The sequence below is a fragment of the Lynx rufus genome, unplaced genomic scaffold, assembly GCF_022079265.1.
Source record: "Lynx rufus isolate CCGP_SWC_20201006 ecotype Redwood Valley unplaced genomic scaffold, mLynRuf1.p SCAF_27, whole genome shotgun sequence".
Lineage (NCBI taxonomy): Eukaryota > Metazoa > Chordata > Mammalia > Carnivora > Felidae > Lynx > Lynx rufus.
This window is the reverse complement of record NW_025814842.1, coordinates 15,300,951-15,309,594: the sequence shown is the minus strand read 5'-3', so window position 1 is coordinate 15,309,594 and position 8,644 is coordinate 15,300,951. Positions and strand designations below refer to the sequence as shown.

Genomic DNA, 8,644 nt, shown 5'->3' with positions numbered 1-8,644 from the left:
TTCCTCGTAGAGACCTGGAGATCTTTTCGGCGCTTTGGAGACAGTGTCTGAGGCTCGAGTCCGCTCTCTTCCCGGTGTCAACCTCACGGAAATAAGTCCCTTTCTTGTTCCACAGCCACCTTTCTCTCTGCAAGTGACTGAGCCCGGTCTGTTTGGGACCCCCCGGAGCCAGGCACCCTCGCGCCCCTGCGCCCCGGCTCCAGAAAGACTGAGCAATGGACTTGACACAAGCAGTGGAAGGATCGTGGGATCGACAAACACAAAAAAGGCATCTGCTGTATACCAAGTCCATGCAACCGGTAAGATTTAAATTCCCGTTTATCCGAATTTATTCTGGACTCTGGGCTTGTTCTATTCCCATGATGCTCTGAAACAAATCTGTCTGATCCTTTCTTTTTAGTTTCTTTAGCCTCCCCCCAGAGTTATCAGATTTCCAGAAAACTTGTCTTTCCTTCATGTGCGTTTGGTCTCTTGGCATTCCTGCACCTTCCTCCCAGCTTTGACCTATCCAAATTCTAGGTCTTAGCTTAAAATATTCATTTACAGACTTCACTGTGCATCAGGATCCCTTGGGAAGTTTATTGAAACACACTGCTGTGCCCTCTCCTCGAGTTTCTTTTTTTTTTTTAATTTTTTTTTCAACGTTTATTTATTTTTGGGACAGAGAGAGACAGAGCATGAACGGGGGAGGGGCAGAGAGAGAGGGAGACACAGAATCGGAAACAGACTCCAGGCTCCGAGCCATCAGCCCAGAGCCCGACGCGGGGCTCGAACTCACGGACCGCGAGATCGTGACCTGGCTGAAGTCGGACGCTTAACCGACTGCGCCACCCAGGCGCCCCTCTCCTCGAGTTTCTAATTCATTAGGTTTGGAGTGAAGTTCAATAATGTGCATTTTTATCTAACAAGTTCCCAAGAGATTCTAATTCTGCTGTTCTGGAGGCCACACTTTGGGAACTGCTTAACTGGAAAAGCCAAAGTCATGAACGAAGCCCCTAGCGTAATGCCTCACATTATTGTATGGGATGAACTTCTTAATGCAGCATATGCACTTTTTTCATTATTTCTTCACATATATTTAGCTGTTTAGATTGGAGCCCTTCTCTAAAACATGCTGCTTTTATATTGTATTAGAAAACTGTGATAAAAGGTTCTTTGCCTAAGGTCACCTGGGTGGCTCTGTTGGTTAAGTGTCTGACTTTGGCTCAGGTCATGATCTCACAGTTCATGAATTTGAGCCCCACATCAGGCTCTCTGCTGTCAGCGCTGAGCCCACTTTGGATCCTCTGTCTCCCTCTCTCTCTGCCCCTTCCCTGCTCTCTCTCTTTCTCAAAACTAAACTAACATTAAAGAAAATCAATTACATTAAAAAAGAAAAGAAAATATTTTCTGTTGTCATAAAGAGCTATCTTGGTAGCCAGGGCCACTGCAGGACGAAAGTAGGTAATGTGACACCACTCTGGGAATTATTCAGTGCTCAACCTGTGCAACCACATGTGGCAGCCTGGTGGGATGCTCTTCTGCCACAAACGGGAATGAAATTTCCCTTTCTTGCTTTCAAAGCTTCGTTTGTCAAAAGATTTGGGATACATTTAGCACATTTAAAAACATCTCATTTAGCTCTCCCTCCCTTTCTTTCATCTTCTGGTAACTATTAATCACCTGAGGGATGCCTGGGTGGCTCAGTCGGTTAAGCGTCTGACTGTGACTCAGGTCATGACTTCGTGGTTCGTGAGTTTGAGCCCTGTGTTGGGCTCTGTGCTGACAGCTCAGAACCTGGAGCCTGCTTCAGACTCTGTGTCTCCCTGTCTCTCTGCCCCTCCCCCACTTATGCTGTCTCCCCCCCCCAAAAAAATACATATTAAAAAAGAAAAAGACATTTGACAAAATGCTAGTTTTAAAATTCTTCTTTTCACACTGGAAGGTGAATGAATTTCGTCCCCCCAAGGATGAACTTTCCACATTTTTCTTTCATGTACATAGAAAATGGCAGAGGCAGGGAGTGGGCCTGGCACTTCTATACTATACTGGACTGTGTGTTTCAAAGTTACACTATTCATTTGAAAACAAAAGATGTCATAGCTTGGTTTTAATTGCTAACAATTCCTTGGGGTTCCCATTTGTTTTTTAAGCTGTCAGTTTCTTCAAATCCTTTTTCAAACGCCACACTGTATTACAAATAATGGCAATTAGTAATGTAGCATTTCCATATTTATACCAACAAAAGAAATTCACAGGGCATAATAGCATACAACCTTGACGTTTAGTAATAGCAACAAAACATGATAAATAAAAAGTATTTTTTCCCCTGTACAGACCAGCAGAACATAAATCTATTCACGTTTAAAGAATCATCTTGGATTTGACCTACACATCCCCATCTCATTCTACGCATTTCTCAACCCTCTCATCACATCACCCACACATTCACCAGACTACAGAGTCTGCAAGTAATCAATCCACCTAAATAGAGCTTAGAAAGTCCTCCCTCCTGAAGGTCTTCTCACTTCTCTGATAACCCCTCAAAAAAGAAAAAAAAATCATGCCCTTCACTCATTCCTTCCATGTCACGTTCACATTTCATTAGCAAATCAGCAAGATGGACTTTTTCATCTCAATCCAAACAAGGTTAGAGAGAAAGAGTTCCTCTACTGAGCATCTCGATGCTCCGCCCACGAGTCTGGGGACCCTGGGTCCTGTTCTGCTTATGAGAAGGTCATTTTGGGGCACCTGGGTGCCTCAGTCGGTTGGGCTTCTGATGTCGGCTCAGGTCATGATCTCGCGGTTTGTGAGTTCAAGCCCCGCATCAGGCTCTGTGCTGACAGCTCAGAGCCTGGAGCCTGCTTCGGATCCCGTATCTCCCTTTCTCTCTGTGCCCCTCCCCTGCTCATGCTCTATCTCTCTCATTTATTCAAAAAATGAATAAATGTTAAAAAAAAAAAAGAAAAAGAAGGTCGTTTCGTGGATTAAGAGTCTACATAAATTGTGGTCGATTTCAGCCCATACTGTGTTGAATAATCAGTAAAGCTGGGAAGTGAGCTCAGTCACCAAGATAAGGATCTTTATGGCTATGAGGAGACAGCAAACACAATCTGTATGCATCAAAGTTCTTTCTGTTGGAGTTGTCTTGACTATAATACAGCTGTTGATGCTGCCTGAATGTTGGTTGGTAGTATTCGAGGAAGGATGTGATTTGAATCGGCCTTGCCCTAACGTAGACACAGGTGTAATAAAATGGTTCTGATTCCACCCATCCTTTCTATAAATGCTCCGGAGGTCCCGAAATTGCCATGATGTATTCAAGACCTGGGCTGCTGCCTTCATCACTTTCGGAGATGATCTGACTCCTCTGCCCTTGGTCATGTTTGTCAGCTTCTCTATCCTCCCTGAATCAGCCAGGGCTTTGGCATTCTTCATGTTTTTGCCGGTGACCTTGCGCAGAGCACAGCAGATGGCCACCGTGGTCTCATCAGACAGCACACTGGGGCCAGTCCTGCCGGGAAACCTGTTGACCTGGTCTCGCATGGCATATTTACCAGTGAGCTCCTTGTTGTGCACATCCAGAGCCATGTTCCTCTGGGAAGTTGCCAGAGAAAATACAACTTTACCGTATCCATTCTCAAAAAGTTCTATAAGGATGGAGAGCCCTTCTTCTTTGCGGAAGTCTGCCCGGATGTATGCCGCAAACTCCCAATTTCCAGCAGATGGTTTCTGGAGAGACCTGGCAGAGCCTTCCAAGGCAGCTGGGCTGGAACTTTCTGCTAGAAGGTTCAGGTATGGTTTTAGCACTGATGGATGCCACGGCATCTTTGAGGGGGCTTTGACAGTCCTGGGATAGGACTGACTCCATCCCATTGATCCTCTTGTGGTGTTCTCTGTTTCTTTTTCTTCTTCTTCCCCCAGCAACTTGACTCTGAATCCCTGCTGGGAGACTTTTCCCAGTAAGTCATCCAGCCCACTCAGCCCCAGCAGCCGGCCGACAGGACAGGTTCCTCTGGGTGCACACGCAGTTCTCCACGGTCTGACTGCTGTAATCGGATGTGTTCACGGATGTAGGGGTTGCATACCGAAGCGAGTCCACCTGCCCCTTCGCAGAAGCGCATTCACGTCCTCGCCTCCTCCTCTCCAGAGCTGAGGTTCCTCAGGCAACCTGTCGTGTTACACAGAACGAGTGACATCTGGAATTTGATTTTGTGATCATCATCCAAAGACCAGTTACTCCGTGAGTGTGGAATGGTCACAGGGTTTGCTAAGGTCCAGAGAGCATCTCGAATGATTGCCATCTTTACAGCCTCACGTGAGGACACATTCCAGAGAATGCCTGTAACAAGCTCCCTCACTTCTGCGCCAGATATTCTCAACAGTCGGAGCAAGGCGGGCACCCCACCAACATTCTTCCATTGTCATTTTATTTTCATCTGTAGACTTGCTAAAACAAGGTTGCGGATGGCACCGTAAGCGTTCTGCTGAACTTGCCCAAGTCCGTGGTCCGAGAGGTCAACCAGATGCTCGATTCCCCCTACCCTACACACCTCCATTTTCATGTGGCTGTCACCACAGTGCAGGTGCCGCAGGTGGACCGTGGGCTCTCCTGGGCTGAGAGGATCTGGTGCCGCAGCATGCGAATGACTTCGGGCAACTCGGGATCACACCAGGCGAACTCCCTGGGGTCCTTCTGAATGCTGTCTGTTGATAGGGCACTCGTGGTGCCCTCATCAGCTGGTGCTGGGTGCTGAAGCCTCTTACAATTGCCCTCTTGCCCTCGGTATTGTATTGGCCCGTAGGGATCTGCGTAGGTTGCCGTTGTGTTCAGAGCGTAATTATTCTTTTCGCATGTAAGGGCGCGTCGTTGGCTGGATGTGCTTTGCAGATTTCCGGCACCTGCTGAGCCTGTGCGATAGGACGCTGCCTGATACCCTCGGAGCTCCATGGTTCTGTGGTTTGGGCTGCGGTACACTGGGCTGTAAGGGGCCCTCCCCTCACGCGTAGGATTGGTGTGTAACTCAGGAGACAGAGCCGCATGAAGGTCTTGCCCAGGCTGGCTGTGCTGACCAGCACAGGAGCTCCGTAAGTCTGTCAAGCTGTGTGGCCGAGGTGGAACCATCTTTCTGTAAATTTCATACAGCTGCTGCCCAAATTGTTCCACGTCGTGAACAGTCCTTTGAAGGAAAGTCCCACGTGTCGTGGTATGGCGATCATCCCTGGGCGTTTGGGGGATGATGACACTGCCTAGCCTTGGGATGGTGAAGCTAGTTGATTCTGTGCATCCATCAGGGTCAGTGGGGACCCTACTGGGCTGGTGGTTTAGTACTGAGGGGTTGGGCCGTTGGGATTGGAGACCTGCTGGGAGGTGACTGAGCCAATCTGACTTGCAGCTGTTGGGAGAGGTGAGTCTCTGTGAAGAGTATGGAGAGGCTGCCTGCTGAGCAGATAATGTGGTGGAGGAATATGCACTGGGGTTCAGGGGTTGGGAGTCGGACAGCCAAATTCACCACCCAGAATTCTCAGTGATCCACTTGAGGAGACCCACCTGCGCTGATAACATAGAAAGGAGGCTGCGTTCTAGATGGAACTGAACTCACTCTTCTCATGGCCTGACCCAGTGTTCATCCTTCCGCTCTTGAATTCTTCACCAAATGGTTATCAGTTGATCCTATGAATGAAGGCTGCGGGCTGTTATCTGCCTTACTCAGATTCTGGCTGTTGCGGGAACTCCCTGCTTCCTGGGATCCACTGTCAGAATTTGTGTTGAACTTGAGTTACCCAGTGATCTTTCACGGAGAGAGGAGTGTTCTGGTGAATGTTCTGGCTCTGTCCTAATGAGACAGTTGTTGTGGCGGACAGCGCCAGAAACTCTAGGTTGGTTTGCGCCAGTATTTGGCACACCTGTCACTCTCCAAGGAACGGACTTCTCAGTTGAGCTGGTGCTGGCCATACTTGGTGATTCTGCCCCAAGCCTACATCTTTCTTTTTCTTTTTTTAAAAATTTTTAACGTTTATTTATTTTTGAGACAGAGAGAGACAGAGCATGAGCGGGGGAGGGTCAGAGAGAGAGGGAGACACAGAATCCGAAGCAGGCTCCAGGCTCCGAGCTGTCAGCACAGAGCCCGACGTGGGGCTCGAACTCACAGACCGCGAGATCATGACCTGAGCTGAAGTCGGACGCTTAGCCGACTGAGCCACCCAGGCGCCCCCCAAGCCTACATTTTTCTAGCTGACTGGCAGCGATCCGCCTTTCCACTTTCAGATCTCAGGCGAGTCGTTGAAACGGAAGCTCCTGCTGCTGTGATGCCCAGCTAGACTAGTGGCTGTGGTCTCGGGTTCCATGCCTTCGCCAGCGCCAGCGGAGGCAGCTTCCTGGGCGGGTCTGTGGTTGCCCCTCCTCCACCAACCAGGCCTACTGCTTAGGAGGGCATTCCTCTTTCCAGGCGTCACTCAGGGGATCAGGGACAATCTGTGCCCAGGGGTTGCCGCTATGGCACCTGAGATATTCCAAAAAGTGCCATGGCCAAGCAGCTGACACTCCTTCCCCCGAAGCGGCCTTTCCCCACCACTCCCAGGGTGCATGGACTCAGCCCCGGTGTCCCCTGTACTGTCCAGAGGCCACCGCCCAGCTGCTAGCCCACCTGTGCTGAATTCATGTTCTAAAATAACATAGTAATATCCTAACACAAACATTTATGTCTAAATTCTGGACCCTGCCATGGAATTGTGCCCCGGGTGCTTATGTAACTTCACACTCTCCATATACGAAGGATGCTGAAAACCGGGATGACTTTGAAGACAGGGTAAAATGAACTGATGTCTGAACCACACTCCAGACACACAGTTGCTGCGCTTTGAATAGTCGACCCTGCAACAACACAGGTTGAAATGTGTGCGTCCACTCACATGTGGATTTTTCTCGGTAAGTACAGCACAGCGCTGTAAATGTGTCTTCTCTTCCTTATGATTTTCTTAACATTTTCCTTTCTCCGGCTTACTTTATTATAAGCATACAGTATATAATGCGTGTAATGTACAAAATATGCGTTAATCAGCTGTTTATGATATTGGGCTTCTGGTGAACAGTGTGCTATTAGTAGTTAAGTGTTTGGGGAGTCAAAAGTTATAGGGGGATTCTTCCCCTGGTGGAGAGGGTAGGGGGGGTGGGGAGGGGAGCTGGCACTTCTAACCCCTGGGTTATTGAAAGGTCAATTGTACCGATAGCAAACATGCAGGGAAAATTCGGCCGTGTTCATTATTTTATTTGAGCAAATTTGGTTAAGAAATTGCTGAGAGTAGTTTCTCCAAAAAGCCCTGGGTACACTCAATATTTCTGCAAACCTTGGAAATGGAAATTTATTAATTGTTACTGTAGAGAGCCGGAGTCGAAAAGTGAAACCACCGCGATGAATTTGTACGACGATAAAGAAGTATAAGAGAGAGAGAAGTTTGTCATTGGATAGTCTTTGGCCTTTTGAAAAGGAAAGTATTGTCCTACAAGCACATTTAAGACTGCAAGATGTCCGGGGCGCCTGGGTGGCTCAGTCGGTTGAGCTTCCGACTTCGGCTTAGGTCATGATCTCGCGGTTTGTGAGTTCAAGCCCCGCGTCGGGCTCTGTGCCGACAGCTCAGAGCCTGGAGCCTGCTTCGGATTCTGTGTCTCCCTCTCTCTCTGTCCCTCCCCTATTCATGCTCTGTCTCTCTCTCTCTGTCTCAAAAATAAATAAACATAAAAAAAAAAAAGGACTGCAAGATGTCCATGAGCCCTTCGGGGGTAAATTACCCGTGCACCTGCCCGCACCCCCACGGTGGCTTCTGAGGGAAGTGCCTGAAGTGTGCGTGGGGCGCTGGAGTTCGTGAGGCAGAAGACTGGGTGGCCGATGGACTGCATGTCAGATTCCACAGCTGTGTTTTGGAAATCAGAGTGTCTCTATGAAAGTGGCCTCGTCTGAGAGGCAACAAATGCAGAGGCCAAGGAAATAAGGGCTCAGAAAAAAGTGAGTTCATTTTCATTAGAAATTTGGTGTTTTACACTAGACTTTATTTCTATGCCATTTGCTTGGTATTCCTTCTAAAGGAGAAGACCAATTAAAAAAATTTTTTAATGTTTATTTTTGAGAGAGAGAGAGAGAGAGAGAGAGAACGAGCAGGGGAGGGGCAGAGAGAGGGGGAGACACAGAATCCGAAGCCGGCTCCAGGCTCTGAGTTGTCGGCACAGAGGTCGACGCAGGACTTGAACCCACAAATGGGGGGGATCATGACCTGAGCCGAGGTCGGATGCTTAACTGACTGAGCCACTCAGGGGCCCTGAGAAGGACCAATTTTTAAAACTGAAATGTCTTCTATGGTGCCTGGGTGGCTCAGTGGGTTAAGTGTCTGACTCTTGGTTTCAGCTCAGGTCATGATCTCACGGTTCGTGAGTTCCAGCCCCACGTTCAAGCCTCTGCGCTTGACAGTGTGGAGTCTGCTTTGCGTTCTCTCCTCTCTCTGCCCCTTCCCCACTCATCTTGTCTCTCTTTAAAGAAAATAAACTTAAAAAAAAAAAACAAAAACAAAACCCCCAACCCTCCCTCCCCCGACATGTTTTCTGAGAAGTTACTTATCTTCCTGCTTGGAAACCTAACCTAACGCTGTAACTTACCTGGCGGATACTTCTCAT

General features: G+C 48.4%; 1 pseudogene; it reads right to left on the bottom strand.

Moving 5' to 3' along the window:
• Positions 1-2,648: 2,648 nt before the first annotated feature.
• On the bottom strand, positions 2,649-8,644 carry LOC124519370 (plakophilin-4-like; annotated as a pseudogene).